At 37.7% G+C, this 26,295-nt stretch overlaps 1 protein-coding gene across 1 annotated transcript in view; it reads right to left on the reverse strand.

Annotated features, from left to right (window-relative positions):
* The window catches only part of LOC127631838 (uncharacterized), a 94,050-nt gene extending 68,054 nt beyond the window's left edge, over window positions 1–25,996 (reverse strand). The window contains exons 1-2 of the mRNA XM_052110209.1: window positions 25,888–25,996; window positions 25,296–25,715 (exon numbers count right to left, since the gene is read on the reverse strand). The gene's annotated coding sequence lies outside the window, so the exon portion shown is untranslated. The remainder of the gene's footprint in view (window positions 1–25,295; window positions 25,716–25,887) is intronic.
* Window positions 25,997–26,295: the final 299 nt, after the last annotated feature.

Below are 26,295 nucleotides of genomic sequence, written 5' to 3' on the forward strand. Positions count from 1 at the left end.
CAGGTACTGGTAGCTTTGGCACTGTGTGCAGGTGCCAAGTCCTGTTGGTCTCCATAAAGTTGGTCAGCAGCAGGAAGCATGAAGTGCTCTAAAACTTCCTGGTAGACGGCTGCGTTGACCTTGGACCTCAGAAAACACAGTGGACCAACACCAGCAGATGACATGGCACCCCAAACCATCACTGACTGTGGAAACTTTACACTGGACTTCAAGCAACGTGGATTCTGTGCCTCTCCTCTCTTCCTCCAGACTCTGGGACCTTGATTTCCAAAGGAAATGCAAAATTTACTTTCATCAGAGAACATAACTTTGGACCACTCAGCAGCAGTCCAGTCCATTTTGTCTTTAGCCCAGGCGAGACGCTTCTGACGCTGTGTCTTGTTCAAGAGTGGCTTGACACAAGGAATGCGACAGCTGAAACCCATGTCTTGCATACGTCTGTGCGTGGTGGTTCTTGAAGCACTGACTCCAGCTGCTGTCCACTCTTTGTGAATCTCCCCCACATTTTTGAATGGGTTTTGTTTCACAATCCTCTCCAGGGTGCGGTTATCCCTATTGCTTGTACACTTTTTTTCTACCTCATCTTTTCCTTCCCTTCGGCTCTCTATTAATGTGCTTGGACACAGAGCTCTGTGAACAGCCAGCCTCTTTAGCAATGACCTTTTGTGTCTTGCCCTCCTTGTGCAAGGTGTCAATGGTCGTCTTTTGGACAGCTGTCAAGTCAGCAGTCTTCCCCATGATTGTGTAGCCCACAGAACTAGACTGAGAGGCCATTTAAAGGCCTTTGCAGGTGTTCTGAGTTAATTAGTTGATTAGAGTGTGGCACCGGTGTCTTCAATATTGAACCTTTTCACAATATTCTAATTTTCTGAGATACTGATTTTGGGGTTTTTCATTAGTTGTCAGTTATAATCATCAATTAAAAGGTTATGAACACTTGAAATATATCAGTCTGTGTGTAATGAATGAATATAATATCCAAGTTTCACTTTTTGAATGGAATTACTGAAATAAATAAACTTTTTGATGATATTCTAATTATATGACCAGCACCTGTATATATATATATATATAATATATATATATATATATATATATATATATATATATATATATATATATATATATATATATATATATATATATATATATATATATATATATTAGATGTAATCATGTTTAATTATCCTAAAACAAATACAAATTATTTAATTCACAAATTACACGTTTAAGAATTCATGCCTTTTGTTTAAGAAAATATATTTTTTTCTCTAATGTACAATCATTTATAGATATTTTTTCTCTGCATGAATGCAGCAAGTGATGTTGAAGATGTTATCTGCAACCACTAATCTAGAGTATTTTTTTACGTTTCACTTATCATTAAGTTGTGGATTTGGTTTTGGGAAACTGACCAGCACTTATGTGCCACTTTATCCCGAAGCAGAAAATGGAAAGCTGGTCGATTAAGCAAGAGAATTCCGCAATTAAATTCTCTATGCGAGAGTGGAAATCTTTACTAATCAAATGATCACTTGTTCAATAGAACATTGATATTTTATTGCTTATTTTGCCGATTCCCAAACCAGCATATCACAAATTGAATTCTGCTTTGAGTGAGCGGAGCAAAATCTTCAAAAAGGCGCTCACGCTCAGGTGAAAATTTCACCGCTATGCTCACATGCTCTGCTTTCAACACAAGTGTCTGCTAAATAAATATATGTAAAATTTAAAATATTCTGTCCTAGTGTTGTCACGGTACCAAAATTTCAGTAGTCGGTACCAATACCAGTGAAATTTCACGGTACTCTATAACATTTTCGGTACCAAAGCAAAAACAGGTTACTAAACAACACTCTTTTATTAACAAAGTCTTCAAAACATCAGCAGCAGAGCTAAGAACAGAAATATGCCATTGAGCAACACTTTAATTTAAATATATTATTTTTTAATTATAACAAAACTGAACAATGTATGCTTAAAATATTTTTGAACACCTATATAAGATTTGCTTCAACTTTTGCCACTTTTAATTTAAGTTTTTACCAAGTACTAAAAAAAGCCTAAATAAACAAGCATACAATAGAATTAATAAAAAAACAATTTACAAACTAACGTGGAATAAGTGCTCTCTTATTAATAAAACTGCATATTACCAATTTTCTTCATGATAAGAAATGCATAGTGACATATATATATAGATATTATGATTAAGTCGCGAGCAACCGAATTCTAATCTAGCTGCATTTAGCGTGCGCGCTCGAGGGAGGAGCGACCGAGGCAGAGTCTCTCTCAGCCGGGTACAGTTTCAATCTCTCCCCTGAGATCGGGACATTCGCGCAACTCATAGAAGAGGCACCGACCACACAGAGAAATGCCAGTTTCTGAGTTTATAGTTATTAACTTGACCTGCTTCTGTATTATTTGAACTTTAATTAAGCAATTTTACTGCATTTAAGATGTTACGCCGGGATGTTTCCTTTAAAGAGCTCCGCCTCCGCTTATTCCTCAACGGTACATGCTTCTGAATGTACTTTTGTTTAATCATTCCCTAATACTTTGGGATCTACATAAAATAAACTGAAAGTTTTGAGTGCATCTGGACTGATCTGTGTAATTCTTCCTCCATTAGGCGTGAATTGCTGCTCTCACGTGATATCGTTACAGTTTAATGTTATTTCATGTTACGTTAAATGAGATCAAATGGCTCTTCGACAACGAACATTTTTCTCATCAATTTTGTATTTTCGACGATGTCGATAATGTCGACTAAACGTTTCAGCCCTAATGCAAATGATAATATGCTTTTAACCTCACCTGCTTTATTTGCTTGAATAAATCCGGGTGTCTGTCTTTATTAAGTTTGATGTTTTCCCTCCTATCGTCAGAAAATTGCGAAAGCAGCGTTTACAAATAGGTTTTTGCTGATCTGTGATGTTTCCCTTTTCATCAGCCTCAAATTACCTGGCTTTTACCACTTTTCATTTCGACATGATTCAGGGTCGGTTCTCCTCAGCACTGCTTTATTAAACCTCTCCCGCCTTCGACGTCAGCTTTTGGGAGCTCAGGCAAGGGAAAGTTTAGTGAGAAAAAAAGTTCTGCAGTTGCCTATGTATGAATACTGAACGGCTGTCGTACACGAGAGAAAAGTAGTGCGGTTTAATTCGAAAGGACGAATGCGTGGCATCCGTATTAAAAACCTGGAGCTGACGCTTTTAAAGGGACTGTGAGCAAACGATTCCCCGTTTGGTGGAGACGTTTTGGCGAACCGTGAGCGAAGACACTAGGTTGGAGTTTTGGGGGCCGGTGAAAGGAACCGTTGCGGAAGGAGAGACACGAGAGATCGTTTGTTTGCCATCAAGATAAGTTTGTTAAACCGCCATAAAACACCAAAAAGGTATTTCGGATAGTTTTAGACGGCTGTTGTGCAGTCATGGAGGAAGATTCTGAAGAATCGATAATAGAGGATAGGGAAGGATTTACGGAGGTATTGGGAAAAAGCCAAAAGAAAAAAAATTCAAAACGTAAGAAATTCAAGGATCAAGAGGATAGCGAAGATATGACGGAACTAATGCAGGATAAAGTAAAAAAAAAAGACAAAAGAAATTCAAGAAATTGTAAGAGAGCAAACTGTACAAAATGTTAAGGAGTCTGGATTCAAAGTTATGTTGACATTTGAAAAGAGTACAGGAATACATTTGCATCCAATAAGACTATCCAAGGCAATCGATAAAATCATTGGGTCAGTTGTTTTGGCTAAATGTTTGGGACTTGGGAGAGTTTTGATCATAGTGAAAGATATTGGGAAAAAAAACAAACTTCTCAAGATTAAAGAAATGAATGGAGAAAAGGTCACAACCAAAGAGATTGGAGTAGAAAAGGTGGAAAAAGGGGTTATATATGGAATTCCAACATATATATCCACTGACGAAATGTATGAGAATTTAAGAGGAGGTAAGGTTATTAATGTGAGAAGACTGTATAAAACAAAGGAAGGACAACGACAAGAAAGTTTAAGTGTCTTGTTGACATTTGAAGGGAAAATGCCTGAAAAGGTTCAAATGGGATATATAAGTTACCCAGTAAGAGTGTATGTCCCAATGCCATTGAGATGTTTTAAATGTCAACGAATAGGACATGTGGCTGCAGTGTGTCGGGGGAAGGTAAGATGTGTAAAATGTGGAGGTGAGCATGAATATGATAAATGCTGAATGCTGAAATGCTGAAGGTGAATGGATTAAAATGCTGCAACTGTGGAGGTGCTCACAGTGCAGCATATGGAGGATGTGAGGTACAAGTTAAAGCAAGAGAAGTACAAAAATACAAGTCTGAGCATAAAGTCACTTATGCGGAAGCAGTGAAGATCTGTAAAAGTAAGGAGGTCAGGAGGGAAGAGAAGAGGGATAATTTCAATCAAGACCCAAGGGACCTAAGAATGGAGAAAGCTAAGGAATCAGAACAACAGTGTGATATAAAAGATAGTACTTTAATAATGACTAAAGAGAACTTTCTAGCCTTTATTGTTAAGGTAATTAATGTCACTGCTATGTTGCCAAGCAGATCGGCCAAGATTAAAACAATTCTAGAAGCTGCATCAGAATTCCTAGGGATCTCTGGGATTTCAGTGAACGCAATTCATGAAATTCTAACTAGAGAAGCAGCAGTAGTAGTTTCACAGGTATCTGAGTAGTTAAATGGTGATTCATGTAATGCAATGGAACGCAAGGAGCCTTGTAGCAAATGGTCAAGAACTAAAAAAACTGTTTTGGATATGGATCATAAACCAAGTGTAATTTGTGTTCAAGAGTCTTGGCTTAAGCCAAATCTGCAATTTGTACTACCAGGATATAAGTCTGTTCGAAAGGATAGAGTTGGGAAACAAGGGGGAGGGGTGGTAACATTTATAAAAGAAGGAACTATTTATAGGGAATTAAGTGAGGTCAAGGATATGGAATGTGTTGTGGTTGAAATATATTTTAGAGAAGAATCAGTTGTAATATATAATTTTTATAATCCATGTAAGAAGATTTCTATAAAGTTGTTTGATAAGATTAAGAAAGAGACAAAGGAATTATGGTGTGGTGATTTCAATGCTCATAATTGTCTATGGGGAGCTCAAATATAGATTATAATGGGGAAGTAATAGAACAGCTCATGGATGACAGATCACTAGTATGTTTAAATACAGGAGAAGGTACTAGGTATAATGTAGCAGAAAATACGGTTTCAAGTATAGATCTAACACTAATATCAAATGGTATGGCTGACCTATGTGAATGGAAAGTAAATAGCGAGAACACAATTGGAAGTGATCATTTTCCAATTATTTGTAAAATAAATATTGATAATAATCCAGAATGTGTTCTACAAAAGAAATGGTTGTATGAGAAGGCAGATTGGAATTCTTTTAGTAAGCATTGTGAAGAAAATAAAGATTTAGTGGTAAAAGATTCAGTAGAAACATTTTGTGATTCAATTACAAATATAATAATGGAAGCTGCAACATTATATATACCTCAAAGAAGGACAGGTCAGAAAAACAAAAATATTCCATGGTGGAAGGAAGAGTGCAGTAATGCAATTAAAGAAAGAAATAAGGCATTTAAACATCTCAGGGAAAATATGAATATGAGTAATTTGTTGGAATATAAGAAAGCAAGAGCTAAAACAAGAAGAATAATTAAGAATGCTGAAGAAAGAAGGATGGAGAGAATTTTGTTCTACCATAGGAAAAGATACTCCTTTGGATAAAATATGGAATATGTTAAGGAATATGAGTGGGAAAGGAAGGAAGTCTACTCTAATACCAGTTTTAATTGAAGAAGGCAAAGTTGCAGTAATAGATATAGATAAAGCAAACATGTTAGGTAAGGTATTAGAAAGTGCACATAGAATAGATTTGGGAGAAGAATATGGGATAAGGAGAAAGGAAATTTTAGACAAAAATCCTGATATAATGAAGAAAAGAAATAGCAATAAAAGCTGTATGGATGTAGAGTTTTCACTTACAGAATTGAAAGTAGCTTTACATAAATGTGTCAATACTACTCCTGGGGTTGATAGAGTAAGCTATAATATGATAAAGCATCTGTCAGATAATATATTATTAAAGATTCTTGAGCTATATAATAAAATATGGATGGAAGGAATTATTCCAAAAATATGGAAGAAAGCTGTAGTAATTCCAATTTTAAAGCCAGGAAAAATCTCAGCTAACCCAGGAAGTTATCGTCCAATTGCTCTGACTTCAAATTTATGTAAATTAATGGAAAAGATTATAGTTCATAGACTAACATATGATCTAGAGAAAAAGGGTAAATTAAGTAAGTATCAATGTGGATTTAGAGGTAAAAGATCAACCATGGATGCATTAATCAAGGTCAGTAATGAAGTAGAGAAGACAATAGCTATGAAAGAGATTATGGCAGTAGTGTATTTTGATATAGAAAAAGCGTATGACACGGTATGGAGAGAAGGGTTGTTAATTAAAGCTTCAAGGATAGGAATAGATGGGAATATGTATAATTGGTTATCTCAATTTCTGTTTGAAAGAACATTTGTAGTTCAAGTGGGAGGGTGTCAATCTTTAATTTATAAAGCAGAAAATGGTATTCCTCAAGGGAGTGTTGTAAGTCCAATTCTTTTTAATATCATGATTAATGATATTTTTGACAATTTAGGATATGGTGTGGGATGTGCACTGTATGCTGATGATGGGGCTATTTGGAAGAGAGGAAGAAATTTCAAACAAGTGATGTCAGGTATGCAAACAGCTATTAAAAAGGTGGAAGAATGGAGTATAGAATGGAGTTTTAAAATGTCAACTAGTAAATCATGTTATATGATATTCAGTAGAAAAAAAGATTTTAAGGATAATGAATTACTATTGTATGGGAAACCTTTAGAACAAGTTAAAACATTTAAATATTTAGGAATGTGGTTAGATGGGAGATACACTTGGAAAAAACATATTGAGGAAGTTGATAAAAAATGCAGGAGGATTTTAAATGTGATGAGGGCAATAGCTGGGAAAGAATGGGGAGCAGAAAGAGACTCAATGCTAACAATATATCAAGCCTTGATCAGATCTTCTATTGATTATGGATGCATAATTTATGGGGCAGCTTCAGAATCACTATTAAAAAGTCTAGATAGAATTCAATATAGAGCCCTTAGAATATGTTTAGGAGCAATTAAAACTACTCCAGTCAATGCATTATTAGTAGAAGCCGAATGAAATGCCATTGAATTTAAGGAGAGAGAAACTGTCTTTGGTATTATGGACATCTTTAATGAGTTACACTGGAGGAAATATAGCTAAAGATGTTTTAAATAATTGTTGGGAATATTTAAGTAGAATTGAGAGAGGATATGGATGGAAGATAAATCAGTTAACAGAGAAATATCAGATTGCAAATATTGAGTGTAGTGTGTCACCTGTATGGGGAGAGGTTCGAACTGGATTATTCCTGAGGTTAAAATTGATTTAGGAATATTAGATAAGAAATGGGAATGGGAGGAAATGGGTATAATTAAGTCTCAAGTTAATAAGTACATAAAGGAAAGATTTTATGCAAGTATGAACATTTATACTGATGGATCTAAAGATCCAAGAACAGGGATTACAGGAATAGGAGTGTATATTCCAGAGTTCAGAATATCAATATCTAAACGATTAACTTCTAGATTGTCAATTTATACTGTTGAAATGGTCGCTATTATAATAGGACTAACATGGGTAGAGGAGGTTAGGCCTGACAGAATAGTGATATGCTCTGATTCTGCTTCTGTCTTAACATCACTACTTACTAATTGTACTTCTAGAGAAGATTTGATGTGCTGAAATATTTTCATTAATATGGCTGAATACAAAGGAAAGGAGTAGAAGTTGGATTCTGTTGGGTGCCAGCGCATGTAGGAGTAGCTGGTAATGAGTATGCTGATGAGTTAGCAAAAAATGCTTTAAAAGGGAAGAAATAGATTTTAATGTTCCATTAAGTAAAAGTGAAGTTAAATCTATTATTAAGGAAAATATTATTAAAGAGTGGCAGGAAAAGTGGAATACAGATATTAAGGGACGATACTTATATAATATAAAAAAAATGGTAGATACTAAGAAAAGCATAAATGGTAGAAATAGGAAAGAAGAGGTCATTATGACTAGGATGAGACTTGGTCATTCAAGATTGAATGCATCAGCTCTTTATAATTGGAGTTCATGAGTCAGGCTTATGTGAGAATTGTGGGGAGAAAGAGTCAGTGGAGCATGTGATATATGATTGTAAAAGGTATGAGGAGGAAAGGAAGGAATTGATATCATATTTAAATGAAAGAGGGAAGGTTAATAGGGATTTATCATATTTGTTAGGTTATGAGTTTAATAAGGATAGAGAAGGATATAGAATATTAATGAAATACATATATAATACTGGATTAAGTGAAAGGATTTAGTTTAGAATAAGGATGGTCTGTTTTGTCCCAGATTTTATAGTCCAGTTTGGAGGAGCTGAACACATGAGCCAAGCGGACTATGGGAGATGGAATGAGATGGAGCATCAAATAAATAAGGATGATTATGTGAGAAAGAATCAAAGGAAATAATAATAATAATAAGGAAAACCTGATTAAAAGAAATCATGACTGCATAACAGCAAAGGTAGGTGGCGATATGCACTAAGAATGCAACGCGCCAATAAACGAAAGAAGAAGAAGAAGAAGACACGATTCAGTTGAGACTCTGCAGCAGCTTTGCTTGTCGTCATCTTTTGCTTGTTGTGAGCGTTCGAAAGTTCCCGACTCTGCATGGGTAGCGGATAGACCCGGTACTCGGTACCCTGGTACCTTCAGAAATTCTGGTATCGTAAATAATTTTTTGTTTGAGTACCGACTTGGTACCGGGGGGTACTAGTATTTTTGACAACACTATTCTGTGCTATGTGTGACCAGCGAGTATGCAAGGCTAACAGTACATCATTGTACACATCTCATATTCAGAAGTTACAAATGTTTGAGTTGTTTTCTGGCCATATTTGGTCACAATAGTAGAAAACACATGTGATGATCCCGTCTGTCTGTATAAGAGCTGATTTTAGGTCGTTCATGAAGAATATACAGAAAGTAACCGAGCTGAATTGTGGGTGAGGCGTAAAGTTTGACTGCTGTTGTGTTTCTCTTACAGTATGTTGTAATGCATTTAGAAACGGTCTCTTTGGGGTGCAGTAAACTGAAAAGTTAATTTAGTTATAAGTGTTTTCCAGATCAACTTATGTACAGAGACTAATATGTTTAAAACTCACCTCAGTTGTGAGATGTAGGGCAGACACTGGAGGAATCCCTTCACTTCACTCCCTTCATCTGACCAGTCGCTCAGCTCTACTGGTTTCTTCTCTGTTTGGAGTTTCAGCACTTCTAGGAGGATGGAGCTCTTTCTCTCTGAGAGGTTTATGATCCAGACTGCAGGAGCTGACTGATAAATTGACTGTAATGCTGGAAGGACACTCCTGCCTGTTTGTGTCTCATAGTTCTTCACATGTAAGTACAGATCCAGCAGGAAGTTACATTGTTTAAATGCATTATGAGGGTGATAGTATACAAAGACTTTTCCACAGGGAAAATGTGTGTAGCTGCACACAGATGAAATCAAATTGGCCCCTTTATTTGAAACACACTCTGACGCTGCAACACTTAAATTCAGCAGACAGAGCAGAGCAGACCTTTTCTTCTCTCCTTCTTCTAAAATGTCTTTATAAAATCTGAGGACACATAAATAACAAAACCAATGTGCAAGTGAGAAAATAAGTAGTTACAGCTGAATTTGAGCTGCAGATTTTTGTTTTTATTGATACAGTAGATATAACACTTAGCTATGCATTGCTAGCATGATTTAGCACTTAGCTAGGCAACTATAAACCGCTATTTACCCATTCCAGATCATTAGCCAAAAATGAAAATTCTCTCATTTGCTCACCCTCATGCCATATTAGATGTTTAAGATTTTCTTTCTTCAGCAGAACACAAAGATTTTTAAAAGAATATTTCAGCTCTGAAGGTCTAATATAATGCAAGTGGATGGAGATCAGCATTTTAAAGCTCCAAAAAGGCACAGACATTCATTGTAAAAGCAACCCATACTCAAGTGGTTAAATTAATGTCTTCTGTGCTTTGGAGCTTTAAAATACCATCCACTTGCATTATATTGGACCTACAGAGCTGAAATATTCTTCTAAAAATATTTGTGATCTGCTGAAGAAACGTCATATACATCTGGAATGAAATGAGTAAATTATGAGATAATTTTCATTTTTGGGTGAACTATCACTTTTTAAGTAGTACCCCACTGAACTCAGTTTTATTTTTTTATTATTCTTTTTTTTTTCTCCATTTTTAAATTTTAATATAATTTCAGCATCAAAATGGTGTCTAATTAATTAATTCTTAAAACTTGTGAAAATAGTGAAAATAGAACATGTCATTGATTTTTTTTTTTGCCAAACTTTTATTCAACTGCAGTCTTGCTTGTGATATATTACTTAATTGTTATTGTAATATTATCAACATTAGAGTGAATATTACATTTTACTGTACAGTAGTAATATATTTTATCTACTCGGATGATTAGCCCTATTGGGGGCTGGACGTTCATAGTCACGGTCCGGTCCTGCCCTCCTCCTCATCACACAGCCATTAGAGTGAAATCAAGAGTAAGATGATGTGAGCCCTCTTTAGCTGATTGAAGAACAGATACGTGGCAGCATTCTGGAACATCTGCAGTGGCTTAATCATGCTACTGTAGCTGGGAGTCCAGCTAACAGTGCATTACAATTGTCCAGAATTTAAATGACCAGAGCTTGGATCAGTAGCTGTGTAGCATATTCAGACAGGAAAGGTCTGATTTTGTTGAGACGTTATCAGTGAAGTTAAGCTGGTCATTCACCACCACTCCCAAGTGACCGGCTTTTCTGGTTGGTGTTAGCATAGTTGAGCCAAAATGAATAGAGGTTGTGGTCAACAGATGGGTTGGCTGGGATCATGAGAAGTTCTGTCTTTGCAGCTTTGAGCTGTAGGTGACATTCCTTCATCCAGGCTGAGATCTCCAAAAGGCAGGCAAAGATACAAGCTGAGACGGGGGGGTCGTCAGGCTGGAACGACAGGTAGAGCTGCATATCATCTGCGTGGCAGTGGTAGGAGAAACCATGTGCCTTAATGATTGGTCCGTGTGATGTAGTGTAGATTGAGAAGAGCAGGTGTCCAAGCACTGATATGATCTGTTCGTGTTTTGTGTTTTAGATTACTGGTGTTTGTGTATGTGGTCATTTTGAAATGCTATGTTTTCAATTTTATTACTGTGAAGCACTTTGGTCAATGTTTTAAATGCTATATAAATTAAGTTTAGTTGTGATTTAATTGCATAAATATATACCTTACTTGTGATGCGTGGTTCATGGTAGATAAGTGCTCTGCTCTGTCATCTCATACAAAGTGAATGATTCTCAATGTCTGCTGAGTATCCACTGTTTAGCAGTCGGATTATTAATTTCATGTAAAGTACGCAGCTCAGTCACACTAAGATTGCAGACTTTAGCGGTTTAATAAATCACACTAGGACATGTCACGATTTTATTTGATTAATGTCCATTACAGTGTAAAAGGAGTAACAGAACACATGCTCAAAATAAGCGTGTGAGCATTTTAAAGCAGTCGTGTGTCAGTCATACTGCATGCTGGTACCAGATTGAGTCAGTGCTCAGTACTGCAGAAATACTGGTATTGTTACATCTTTTTTATTTTAGTATCGACTTAGTACCAAAGTACCGCTACTTTTGACATCACTATTAATAACTGATAGAACCTCCTTCAGCAACAATTACCTTGACTAGATGTTTCCAGTAGGTGTTGATCAGCCTTGTATGTCACAGAGAAGGGATTTAACACCATTCCTCCCTACAAATTTGTTTCAGTTTATTCATATTTTTGGGATTTCTTACATGAACAGTCCTCTACAGGTCATGCCATGACATCATAATTTGGCTAAGGTCTGGACACTGAGCAATTCCAAAACCACATTTTATTCCTCTTTAACTATTCTGTTGTTGATTTGCTTGTGTGTTTTGGTTCATTGTCTTGTTTCATCACCCAACCTCTTTTAAATATCAGATGATGGACTGCTACCCTGATATTCTCCTGTAAAATATTTTGATACAATGCTTCACAGTTGGAATGAGGTTTTTGTATTGAGTGCAGTGCCTTTTTTCCTCCAAATATAGCATTGTGTGTTTCTGCCAGAAAGTTCAATTTTGTTCCATCTGTCCATAGAACATTATTCCAGAAACTTTGTGGAACATCAAGAAGGTCATTTGCAAACTTGACACGTGCACAAATGTTTTGTTCAGAGAGCAGTGATTCCTCTGTGGTGTCCTCCCATGAACATTATTGTTGTTCAGTGTTTTTCTTAGAGTTGACACATAAACAGAAATATTAGCAAGTTCAAGAGATTTCTGTAGATCTTTTGCTTTTTGCTTTGGGTAATTTTTCACTTTTTTCAGCATTACACATGCTCTTGGGGTGAACTGTGCTGCACGCTCACTCCTAAGCAAACTAGCAACAGTGCTAAATTTGCTGCATTTGTAGACAATTTGTCGTACCAGCTGCCACTACAATACATCTTCTAAGGTCCTCTGACATTTGTTTTGATTAAGGTAAGGTTCAGAGTCTTCTTGTGAATTTCAGATTCTGTCAGTACCCAGACTGTACTGTTTTTATACAGCAGGGTACCTCTAAAGTCCACACCTACAATATCAGCTCACTGACTGGAACCCCTGCCTCCAATTAACTTTTATAGAAGTCAGAAGCCCAGAAGAACACACATTTTTTTTACGCTAGACTATGAATGTTTAAATTGTATTTTCAGTATTGACAAGAACAAGCACATTATTTCACTTTCATTACTTTAAGCAGACTGGATTTGTCTTTTATTTGGACTTAGGTGAAGATCAGACTACATTATATTAATAATTAAGGGTTCACATACTTTTTCTTTCCACTGTATGCATTATAGGGGGTAAAGTTAGCTATGTGTTTCAGGGTTAACTATAGTAATAATGGCATTAAGGAAATAATTTATTTACTGCAGTAAAGAAATGGGAATATTAGTGGTGATAAGGTGGTACTTGATTGGTCTGATCTGAAGGTGATACTTGGCCAGAAAAGTCAGAACCACGGCACTGGCCTAATGTTTTAAGCAAACCCATTCAGAGTTGCTAATTTTTTGGATTCTGAATCAACAAATAAAACAACACTATTTTGTGTACAAATTCCACTAGCAAATGTGTTTTTTTGTGGAGTTTTGTGCCAAACAAACCTTAAATTAAAAAATAATATCCAACAATATCAGCTGCCAAACATACACGTTAAAATACTTTAGTTGATTTGTGTCAAAGTTTTACCTCAGTTCAGAGATGTAGGGCAGACACTGGAGGAATCCCCTAAAATCACACTCTACACCTGACCAGCGTTTCAGCTCTACTGGTTTCTTCTCTGTTTGGAGTTTCAGCACTTCTAGGAGGATGGAGCTCTTTCCTTCTGAGATGTCTATATACCAGACTGCAGGAACTGACTGATACATTGGCCGTAATGCTGGAAGGACCCTCCTGCCTGTTTGAGTCTCATATTCATTTGCAATCGAGTACATGTCCAGCAGGAAATCTGATTTCTCATAATACACAGATGACAGTAGTGTCTCCATAGTTTTTTCTATGGCTTCTTTTTGGTGAAGAGCAGCTTGCAGGCAATGATTCAAAACAAATAACCTCTTTCTGTTCTCCCATTCCTCAAAGGTTTCCTTCTCTGGTGGAGTGAATCTACACAAACAGATATTTTGTTAGAGTTGAGATGAATGAAAATAGTGCTCAGAGTGATACATTACATTTTTCTAATAATAATTTATAAAATTGTCTAATTGTAAATTTCAAAGACAAAGGCCACCGGCATTAAAAAGTATTGTGATATATGAAATGTGTGTTCTAAAAGCATTATAGTTTGTTTCGATGGTATGGTTGATGAGTTTGATATGTGCACTCAGTCAGCATTCTGTGCTTTCGTATCATCTTCTCTGTACTTCTTTAATTAAATCTCGGTTATGGTGTTGCATTAAATGCATTCATATATTAATATGTTTATAATCAAATGTAAACACTCTAAACAGAGTAAATCCTGCTCTGACAATCTAAATTTCAGACGAGACCACTTCCATCAAATAAAATATAATCTAAAATGTATTGACAATTTGAAGGTGGTATGGTTTTGTTCTGGAAAACTCCCTGTCCATTCATGCAGTCATACATGAACAGAGCAGGAAGAGCAGCGAATAAATCCTCCAGAGGTAACAGAACAGATCCAGCAGAATTCCCTTACAACTTAGTACACATTTCATTTGCATATGTTCACTGAATGGACCGTTGATTTAACTTCAAATAATCAACAAGTTGGTAATTCGAGAACAAGGTACAATAACACAGTGTATATAGATTTACAATGCCATTCTGGAATACCTAAGAACACATTAAGAACACATATTATCAAACCAGATGTTAAGCAGACTAGAGTAAAAGGGCCATTAGATGAGGTAGAGCTGGGGATCGAGGAGGATGTTGCCTTTATGTGCTTTATGGAGCTTCTGAATTCTGGACACCATTCACTTCCATTAAATTAACCAACAGAGCTAATATAATCTTCTAAAAATATTACTTTGTGTTCTGCAAAAGAAAATCATAAATTATGAGAGAATTTTCATTTTTGGGTGAACTTTTCCTTTAATCAGTGTCGCCATCAAAACATTTCCCATCATGCTTTCAGTTTGTTTAGTATGGTGAAAGCACCTGCATCTGGCTCAAAAAAAAAATGTGCCCACCTTGCTGTTGTGAGTAAATCTGCATACGCTAACATGACATCACACCAGGTCAGACAGCACTTCTTACTGGCATGCACCTGCCAGTGATCACCAGTGATGGTTTTCGCACAGAATTTATTAATCTCAAACAAGCATTTATTACTTCTGCTGCAACACAGTCTGACTGGCATCCAAAGACCAATTAGAATGTTATAGAACCAGATCCAGTTGTGATATCACACATTAAACTAAACCAACAAAACCTTCAAAAACATTCCCATTCTGTAAAAAGCATTCAGAGCTTTCTCTTTTAAAACAATCTTTTACAAGCATTCCACATTGTTTCATGACTTCAAATTAACACCATGTAAGAATCTCACGAGATTGACGAGAGAGGGATACCTTATAGACATGAGCATAAATGAAAACTTTGAATGACTAAAAATGTGAGCAGCGGATTCATTCTGTTTCATTCCTACTGACCGCCAGAGGCAGTGTAAACACTTGGATTATCGCAGCACCAGCTAGATAGGTCGAGAGAATATACCAACAAAATCACGTAGTGATGTATGCTGAGCCCTGGGGGTTATAAACCACAGTCGCTCAGCACTCTGCCTCTTTCGCTTTCTCGCCTGGTTGAGATAGGTTATTGTGGTTAAGTGATATATTGCACTGTCAAGTGCAGCTTACAAGAGCAGCGAGATATCGTCCTCACAAGCTGTGTCAGCATACATCTACGCCACTTCAACGGATTTTAAGTATTTTAACAACGTTTTAGTGAGTTTCATTCCTTTTCATTGGTAACACTCTGTGCCTCTCTGTGCCATCCGGTGGGTGGTGTTTTCCGCGCTATAAGTTAACGGTCTCCTGTTGACATTATCATCATCCATTCAGTAGTTCTGAATGTTTTTACTCAAACTTATGATACTCTGTGCCCCTCGGTTCAATCCATCAGCCATTTTAGATATATATTTCTCTTTTTCTTGATATTTCTTGATATTATCTGTCGGTTCATCCGGAGGAATCATATCATTATTATTTTCCTTGCCTGTCTTGTGCTTCATAATCATCATTCTGCTTGACTTAAACCTTACGGTTCTATCCAAAGGTGTTATCAGCGAGTAACTACGTCTCACAGCTCGATTGCCACTGGTTTCCCACTGACTTGTATGCTGTGCCCTAATAATCTCCTCCTGGACGACGGTCATGATATCTGCCCGTCGTGTTTGGGTGTCTGAGAGAGGCTCTCATGGACCCGTGTCTGCACTGCAGTCTTTTACCTATGTCGAAACGGCGGCTCTGTCTTGCTGAGTTAGACCCCAATTCAACGGTGAAACTTGGGCAGTTGGACGTAGCCCCTTCTCGCACTCAGAAGCGCAGGGCGTTTGCGGCAGCCAGCGCTCCCCTCAAATCTAAGTGAAGGGCTACATCGCGAAGAGATGAACATTCACGTGTAGAGGAAATTTCAATTTCTAAGACAGTTTCTGTGCTTTCTTCAGAGATGGCGGAGCTGAAACGCCTGCTTCACTCGCTTCAGCCTGTCACATCTGCTACACCTGTGAAGATGACACAGGAGAATGAGAATGTTCTGAATCATGGAACTGGAGAAGAGTCTCTTAATTCCCCTCATTTTTCATATCATTCTGACTTGGCCTCAGGATGTTTTCACTGGTTATCCAGGTTTTCACTGGTTATCCAGGCCCAGCCCTGACGATAGGTTTGTAAGTGTCGACCTGAAAGATGCATACATTCACATCCCACTTGCTGTTCATCACAGAAAGTTTCTGCATTTCAGTTTCCTGAATCAAGCCTACCAGTTTAAGGTTCTACCTTTCGGTCTTTCCCTTGCTCCTCGTTTCTTCACAAGGTGTGTGAGCATAGCTCTGTCTCCTCTTTGGATGAGAGGTATGCGTATTATGCCTTATCTGGACGACTGGCTTCTTTGTGCCCCCACAAATCAGCAGACTGTGCAAGACTCCAGGCTACTGTTGAGACATATGCAGAAGTTGGGTTTTTCTGTGAATGAGAAAAAGAGCTGTCTGAGTCCAACACAGACCACTACGTTCATAGGTATAACCCTGAATTCCCGCCTAATGTCTGCCATCCTGTCTCAGGAATGTGTGACCAACATTCTACAACACTTGGCTTGCTTTCACCCAGATGTGTCTTTGCAGTACCAGGTAGTCCTATTACTAATATTGATGTTAACTTCTGCTACAGTGGTGATTCCCCTGGGTTTACTCCACCTCAGACTACTTCAGTTATGGAACAACAGTGCGTTGAGGCGGTGGAGACAGGTTGAGTTGTTGAAGACAGGAGTGCCCCTAGGTGTTGCTTCCTCCAGGCTACTGTTGAGACATATGCAGAAGTTGGGTTTTTCTGTGAATGAGAAAAAGAGCTGTCTGAGTCCAACACAGACCACTACGTTCATAGGTATAACCCTGAATTCCCGCCTAATGTCTGCCTTCCTGTCTCAGGAATGTGTGACGAACATTCTACAACACTTGGCTTGCTTTCACCCAGATGTGTCTTTGCAGTACCAGGTAGTCCTATGACTAATATTGATGTTAACTGCTGCTACAGTGGTGATTCCCCTGGGTTTACTCCACCTCAGACTACTTCAGTTATGGAACAACAGTGCGTTGAGGCTGTGGAGACAGGTTGAGTTGTTGAAGACAGGAGTGCCCCTAGGTGTTGTTCCCTCTCGACGGGAGTTGGTCACGACCGATGCTTCCCTCACAGGGTGGGGAGCAACATGGAACAAGAGGGGTATTTGCGGGCGCTGGACACCGACCCAGGCCACAGAACATATCAACCTGCTAGAACTACGTGCAGTGTTCATGGCTTTGAAGTATTTCATGCCAGTCCTGGCAGGCCACCATGTTCTCGTTCGGTCCAACAATACCCCAACAGTGGTTCATCTCGCAAGTCTCTACAGCTTACTCACGAGATCCTGACATGGTGCCAGCCATGACTTGCCTCACTGAGGGCAGCTCATATTTCAGGAGCATGCAACCAGACAGCGGATAGTCTTTCCAGGGATCGAGTACATCCAGCAGAATGGAGACTTCATCCAGATGTTGTGCAGGAGATCTGGCTACGATTTGGAAGAGCAGAGGTGGATCTTTTTGGTTCTGAGATGACCACTCACTGTCGGCTATGGTTCGAAAGGCCTTAAGTGTCCAGCCCCTTGGGCCAGTCTCACGAATGGCAGAACTGCCAACTATATGAGTTCACACCAATCCCTGTTATGGAAGGTGATACACAGGATCTCCCTGTGTAAGCACAGAGTGCTACTCGTGGCACTGCGATGGCCAGCCAGACCATGGTTTCCTTTGATGCTGAGTCTTCTGTCAGGCAATCCATGGAAGCTTCCCCCCAGGAAGGACCTCCTCTCCCAGCTGGAGGTCAGTGTCTGGCACCCGGATCCAGCTCGTCTGCAGCTTTGGGTCTGGCCATGGGTTACCTTCTCTGGAACATTGCAATCCTGCGGTTATTCACACAATCTCCAATGCTAGGGCTTCTTCCACATGACAGATTTATGCTTCCCTTTAGAGGCTTTTTTCTGCATGGTGTGAAAAGCAGGGGCTCGATCCTGCAATGTGTGACATTCCGAGCATCTTAAGCTTTCTTCAACATTTACTGGAGGAGGGCAAAGTGGCTTCCACGTTGAAAATCTATGTCGCTGCGATTTCTGCATATCATGTTCCAATTGGGGAATCTTCTCTTGGATCTCACAGTCTTGTCTGCAGTTTTCTGAAGGCATCTGAAGCCTGCTAGGAATCCTCACTTTCCACTTGTGCTTGCATTCCTTTGCTCATCCCAGTTTGAGCCCTTGCAAAGCATTGACATTAAATTGTTAACCTTGGAAGACTGCTTTTATTGTTGGCTATTGCTTCTAAAAAAGACCATCAACAATCGTTACGCTTATTATTTAAGCAGACTTTTCATTGCAAACAACAGACGAAAGGCCAGAAGTCAGTCATTTCCAATGTAAAATCACACGGGGGCTGCGTGGGCTTGCCACCTTCTCCAGAAGCGACATTTTCAGATCCGATTTGAGCTTTGTGCGACAAGACCATATGTGACCGCCCGACTGGATATGATGTATTCATGCAAAACTATCAGTGAGAAGTGAGAAATATCAATATATTTAGACCTAAACTTTATACTAAACGGCTACTACTTCTGAATTTTGGACAACTGTGAATGTAGAAGTCCGAAATTATTGTTTACGTTGCAAATATGTCACAAAAAGCTTTTTTATTACAGTAAACGTGATCGTGTCACTTATTTCTGCACAAGCTAAATCTATTAATTTCGGCTTTCCATTTGCTGAATTATTATTGTTATTGATGTTAAATATCATAATAACTATAAAACAGTTTTAATAATAAATAATACTATTAATAATAAATACTGGGTGAATATTATTCATGAATTTCATTTAATTCATTCATCTGCTCAACAAAATCAGACACATTAATGTCAGTCCTAGGTAAACCTTTGGTAACTTCTCCCTTCATGAATAAAATCCATTGCAAGCATCATGAGAGTTCATCACGACTGCCACTAGGGGAGAAATATGACAGTCGTTCGCGAATATCAGACAGTGAAAAGGCGGCTTTACCAAGAACTATCCTACCTCTTGTGCTAGATCCCCCGCACACCAGCTGCCATTCAGTCTGGCGGTTATCGGATGAGCCGATTCCTCTGCAACGCTTTCCGTCTAGTGTGTTTATGTTTATGTGGGTCTTGTTTGTTACGATGTTAAACGTTTATCACCTTTTATTTAGTATTGCTCATTTTCATAGGGAATCAGAGAGTGGGCATGATGAGTCTGAGGGGTGATGCCAAAGGTTGTTTGAAAACATACTTTATTTTTGTAATTCCGTTTGGTGCCACTAGTAGTGCAGAAATTACAAACTTCACCTTTAAAACTTTAATGCCTGCAGAAACCCAAAATAAAATGCTAACCTCAGTTGTGAGATGTACGGCAGACACTGGAGGAATCCCCTCACTTCACTCTCTTCATCTGACCAGTCTCTCAGCTCTACTGGTTTCTTCTCTGTTTGGAGTTTCAGCACTTCTAGGAGGATGGAGCTCTTTCCCTCTGAGAGGTTTATGATCCAGACTGCAGGAGCTGACTGATAAATTGGCTGTAATGCTGGAAGGACACTCTTACCTGTTTGAGTCTCATAGTCCTTTACGTGAGTGTACAGTTCAAGAAGAAAGTCGCACTGACCAATAGAATTTTTTATATTTTCATCGCAGGGGAAAGATGTGTAGCTGCACACAGATGTTAATAGTTTATTGAAATTCTCCTTTCCAGATGTATCCCATTCTAATGCTGCACCACTCAGCTCCAGCAGAAACAGAAAGGCTGATTTCTTCTCCTTTTCAAAATATAAGACATCCTTATAAAAGCTAAGGAAATGATAAAGATACAGAGACATGATAAAAAAAAAACATTATTTAGTGTATAATGAAATGATTCACTAAGGTTACAATAAAATGCAAATTATAATTTGACAAACCTAATATCTGAATAAACAAAACAGTAAAAAAAAAAAAAGTAAAATGCAAATTATTTTACTATTAAAAAAGGGTGAAAAAATAAACATATTGAGTATATACTCAATACATGGTATAATTATACCATGGCACTGTTGAATGCTTAATTCTGATTGGTTGGTGGGCATTCTAAGGTGTGTAATTATTTTTCAGTAAACGCACAACTATGAAGTAGTTCTGGGTCATGACCGAATAACGGTTCCCTATCACTTCACCAAATGATGACAATTATTTCAACGAGCAGTTCAGGCTATCACAGCAAGATAACCAGTTTGTTTGTATTATTTGGTTAAGTAAATCGCATAAGAATGACAACAATTTCTATAACATCATCAATTTATTACCATTTCTGTGGAAAGCAACCTTGTGCTACCTCTCTCTTTTGCTCTCACCCAAACTCTCACACACACAGATACACATGCATACGCACACACATAGGACATTTTCCAAACAGCATTTTTGCACTCTTAAAGGGCACTGCAGGAAGAGGATGCCACTGGAAGTGTCATTCTAAAATAAAAAAAATCAGGAAGGAGCTTCCACATGACTGTTAGCAATGGGTACATACATACAGCAATGTCATGCTCCCTTCAGAGTGCCCACATCAAGAGCTCTGTCATTCAGAGTGAGTAGGGAATAGGCAGGGGTGCCATCAAATGTGTCAAATTAATATTGTAAAATTTTAATGCCAAGGCGTATATTGCTAAATAAGTGGGCTACCTGCTATAAAATCATGTTTTAAATTAATTTTTTATTCATTTACATGAGTATATTATCACTAAATACTTAAAAATACGTATTTTTATTAATTTACAGTCTGTGAATTTACTGTCTGTTACTGAAATCAGAGGCACCTGGATTTTTTTTTTTGGTATGCAGAGAAACCTAACCAATTAAAAAAGAATGCTGTTATTGTCGAGGGAGTTGCGGGGACATGCACCCCCACGGGTAGTTTTATTTGTATTTTTTGTTTTAGAAAAACCACACCAAAACTTCCATTTTGGTGACTTTGAGAGAACCATTTTTATATATTCTTCAGTATGTCTACTAACATTTATCTAACTCTTTGCTACAAAGCATTTCTAAAATACTTTAGAAATGTAAAGTTCACAGAGAAATAGCACTCGTTGAAGTTTCTCAAAGTTAGCTCTCAAAATGTAGCCTTTTCTTTCAATTAATTGTAGATAAATATCCACTTCCAGCACTCTGTTTGTTCTTTGTATTGTAAATGATCTCACATCTGTTTTACTGCGTGAGAAACAATCTCACCTAAATCTCACAGGGGGCTACTTTTCTAAATTCTTACCTCTAGTTTTATTCAGATGGAGTTATTTTTTTTTATACAACCTACATTAATCGCACTTCTCATCAGTCACTTGTTTGCCAGCAAGATGTAATGCCATCATGTACTGTCTTACATTGATATTTTTATGGCAGAAACCTTTAACAAAATCTTAAACAGGTAGTTAATATATATTTATTAAAATATATTTCTGTCTTCATTACTCAACTTCATGTTGTTCCCCACATTAATTTCTTTCTTTTGTGTAGCACAAAATATGTTATGGGCAGAATGTCAGTCAAAGTCATCATTCAACTTTTTTTTTTTTTTTTCATACATTGAAAGTGAATCCTGAGACTAACATCTCCTTTTGAGTTCCACATAGCAAAAAAAGTAATGGGTTTGCAAAAACTTGAAAATGTCAAGTGATTACAATTTTCATTTTGGGCAAAGAATCCCTTTAACAGTCAATGCTCACAAGTTTAATGTAGAAACAATGTACATATTAACAGATGAAATCCAAAAAAGAGTGGACCTTGTTGCTAAATAAGTTATGATGTATAGTGAAAGATAATAAAATGCATATTTAAAGATTATATTTTGAATATTATGCATGTATATTACAAGTATTGATATTATAGTATATCGATAATTATTATGTACACTCACAAAAATATTTTAGCCTATTTTTAAGATGTATCCATTTCAATTTATTAACAATTTTCCATCAAATTGAATTGAATAGTCTTGAAGAAAATTTAATGAATAAAACTTGCATTTTTAAAGATTTATACATTTTATTTTGTTAAAGATTAGGCAATTCAATTAGATGGAAATTTGTTATTAAATTGAAATGGATACATCTTAAAAATAAGCTAAAATATTTTTGATTGTATACTATCACTGGTAGCCTACTTATATTATTAAACTTGATAAATTTACAAGGCAGAGAATACCTTTATAGCCAACAACAGATGATGGAGATGAGGGATGTAAGAGGTGTTTAGCAGCATTATGAATTCTGTTTGAAGTGTTTCTCTTCAAAGCATTTTTCTCTATATCTGCCTTTCTTGTCAAAAATGCTGTTTTGTGAGGGAATGCCATGATGTGATGAGACAAAACCAGATCGCTCCAATGTCTCATGCTTGTACTGCATAAAGTAGTGATTGTTTTATCATGACTTGCTTACAGTGACGCAGTATAACGCCATTTCATGTCGAATTAACAGGTTTCTATAGGTGTAATCTTTAAGTTCAGCAACTGTGCAACTTCCTTTGCTTGCTGTGCACTCACACTAAACTTGACAAGTGTCAAATAAGCTGCACAAGAGAGAGAAAGAATAAGCTGAGAAAGAGAGGCACCACTTTACCAGAGCTAAATATGCAGGTTAATGAAGCTGTTTGAATGGAGAAAAGTAGTATTGCTGAGCAATACTTAAAATAAAAGTAGTATTGCAATGGCAGTACTGGCTGTGGCTACTGGCATAGACATGATCACTTTCGATTAAAATGTGCACATTTTCTATTAAAATTGCACATAGACCCACAGATGCTCTTGAGGAAGACACATAGCATTGATGTCAATGGATCCCTGTGACTTAAAACAGTTGTTTAGCAATAGGAAAGATATGGTGCTGCTTCGAAATCTAAATAAACTAACAAATTGCCAATTGGAAGCAATGTTACTGCTGAGGAGAGCCGCAGCAAACAGGAAATCTAACACACAATCTATCTCAGTTTTAATTATAATAATAATAATAATAATAATAATAATAATAATAATATGATGTTATATTTATATAGCACCTTTATAAAACTCAAGGTTGCTTTATAAAGCAAAAATCGACAAATACAAACAATTAAGATTTAAAAAAAAAAATTTCAACTGCTTTTTTAAGGAGGAGAATTAAGGTATTTTACAGAGATTCTGAGGAAGTGAATTTCAAAGTTTAGGAGCAGTAATACAGAATGCCCAAGCACCAATTGAGGCTAATCTAAATTTGAGGACAACGAGTAGACAGGTATCAGAAGACCTCAAAATTAAGGCTGGGGAGTAGGGTTTGAGAAGTTCAGACAGATACCATGGCAATGAAGTGCCTTATACACATGTTGTGTAGTGCCTTATTATGTAGTACCTGTTCTGTCTTCCTCCCTATAGCGCTTATGCACACAAACACACACACACACACACACACACACACACACTTGCTACTCCAATAAGTGCTTAAAAGCAGTTATAACGCACACACACACACACAAGATGAGGCAGTCACAATGACGGATGAAACTGCTTTATTGATAAATAAAGGCAGTCCAGGCAAAAGTACAAAAAACAAGGGCAAATCTAGAGAAGAATGGTCAGGGTGAGCGTTAGGTCAAAAGCCGGGGAATCAAGATATAAACAAGTAGGGCGCGGAACTAGACGGGACTAGCGCGAGGAAAAGACAGGGGAACTAGGGGATCACTAGTGCTGGCAAAGCGAAGGGGGTAAACTAAACAATAACCAACAAGAGTGAAACGAAAGGGTTGTGAGTTATATGGGGGAACAAACGAGCGGTGCAGGTGAAACGAATGGCAGGTGATTGGGACTGTGGCAGGTGTAACTAATGTGTGAAGATAGGAAGCGCGTGAGTGCAAGTGGGTCAGAGGGGGGAGAGAGTTTACGAGCGAGAGCTCGTAATAACAGAAACGGCGTGTGAGCTCATGAGGGAGGAAACAGAGCGTCACGAGCTCAAGGGGGCGGAGCGAGGAAGCGGGAAGCGAGAACGCTCGCGGAGTGCATGTGTGCGTGCTCGCGAACGCGGAGATGGGGCAGAGGAAAGGGGTTCGTGACAGCAGTGCAAGCCTATGTTGCTATTTTCGATCTAGCCATGCAGGCTTGGGCTAAATCCATGGTGGAAGAAAGTAGTTCAACACACAAGAGCATTTTAGGGATGAAAAACAGAACATTTATTGAGAGTTAATATATTTAAACTGTGTCCCGCAAGCAATGCCGTTTAATCCAAACTGGCCTGTGACCTAAAATGAGTTTAATTTTGGTCGCCCCTCTTGGTGGCCTTCCTGTTTTGGGATCACATTACCAGCCAAAAGAAGTCACTTTTTATTGGTATCTCCTCTATTGGTTGTCACTTTCTGTTGTAAAATAAATTAATCATGAGAAACAAATAGAACTGTAAATAGGGTATTTCTACGAGATACGGATGTCAGTTTTCACACATTTTCATCATAGATTGTAATGGAAAATAACAATCAATAAATTACTTAAAGGAGGACTCCAAATAATATGTGTATGCAGCCAACTGTTTAAATATAATATAAATTAATTTGCTTCAGAAATGCAAGTATATATTTTCCTCCTAAAATATTCTTAGTTTAAATATTCTAGTGTATTTTAATAATTTCGAAAATGTTTAGCACTTGCCAGTGAAACATAAATAAAAAAATACTTAGTGCACTTTAAATAATTTTCTTGAACTGTTTTATCGAAATAGAATAGAACAGAATAATTGAACAGAACAATATGATTGATGTTCCAGTCTCTGAAATGGGATTGTACCTCAGTTGTGAGATGTAGGGCAGACACTGGAGGAATCCCCTCACTTCACTCTCTTCATCTGACCAGTCTCTCAGCTCTACTGGTTTCTTCTCTGTTTGGAGTTTCAGCACTTCTAGGAGTAAAGCAGCTTTTTTCTCTGAGAGGTATACACACCAGACTGCAGGAGCTGACTGATAAATTGGCTGTAATGCTGGAAGGACACTCCTGCCTGTTTGAGTCTCATAATCCTTCACATGTGAGCACAGATCCAGCAGAAAATCACAGTTCCCATCATATGTGGTTGACAGCAATGTCTCTATATTTGTCTTTAGGGTATCCTCTTGGCAGAGAGCCACTTGCAAACAAAGATTTAGTAGACACAATCGCTTTCTTTTTTCCCAATCTTTAAAGGATTCTTGCTGATTCTGTGGTGGAGAAACTCTACACATAACAAGTATTATGTTAGATGCTGAAGTGGAGACTTATTGGAAATGTGTATGAAATTAGATAGTCTTAAAATATCAGCATGCTTTAAACCATATAAGCAAGAAGTGAATATTATTGGAACAGATGACATGTGATACTTGTACCAAAAAAAGATGTAAACAGTCACCTCAGTTGTGAGATGTACGGCAGACACTGGAGGAATCCCCTCACTTCACTCTCTTCATCTGACCAGTCTCTCAGCTCTACTGGTTTCTTCTCTGTTTGGAGTTTCAGCACTTCTAGGAGGATGGAGCTCTTTCTCTTTGAGAGGTTTATGATCCAGACTGCAGGAGCTGACTGATAAATTGGCTGTAATGCTGGAAGGACACTCCTGCCTGTTTGTGTCTCATAGTCCTTTGCATGTGAGCACAGATCCAGCAGGAAACCACATTGTTCAGTTTTATAATAATAATCTTCATCACAGGGGAAAGATGTGTAGCTGCACACAGATGTGAACAGTTCAGTGTAATTCTCTCCAGAAGTTGTGTCACACTGCAATGCTGCATAGATCAGACTGACCAGAAACTGGACAGCT

This window comes from Xyrauchen texanus, chromosome 38, assembly GCF_025860055.1.
Source record: "Xyrauchen texanus isolate HMW12.3.18 chromosome 38, RBS_HiC_50CHRs, whole genome shotgun sequence".
Lineage (NCBI taxonomy): Eukaryota > Metazoa > Chordata > Actinopteri > Cypriniformes > Catostomidae > Xyrauchen > Xyrauchen texanus.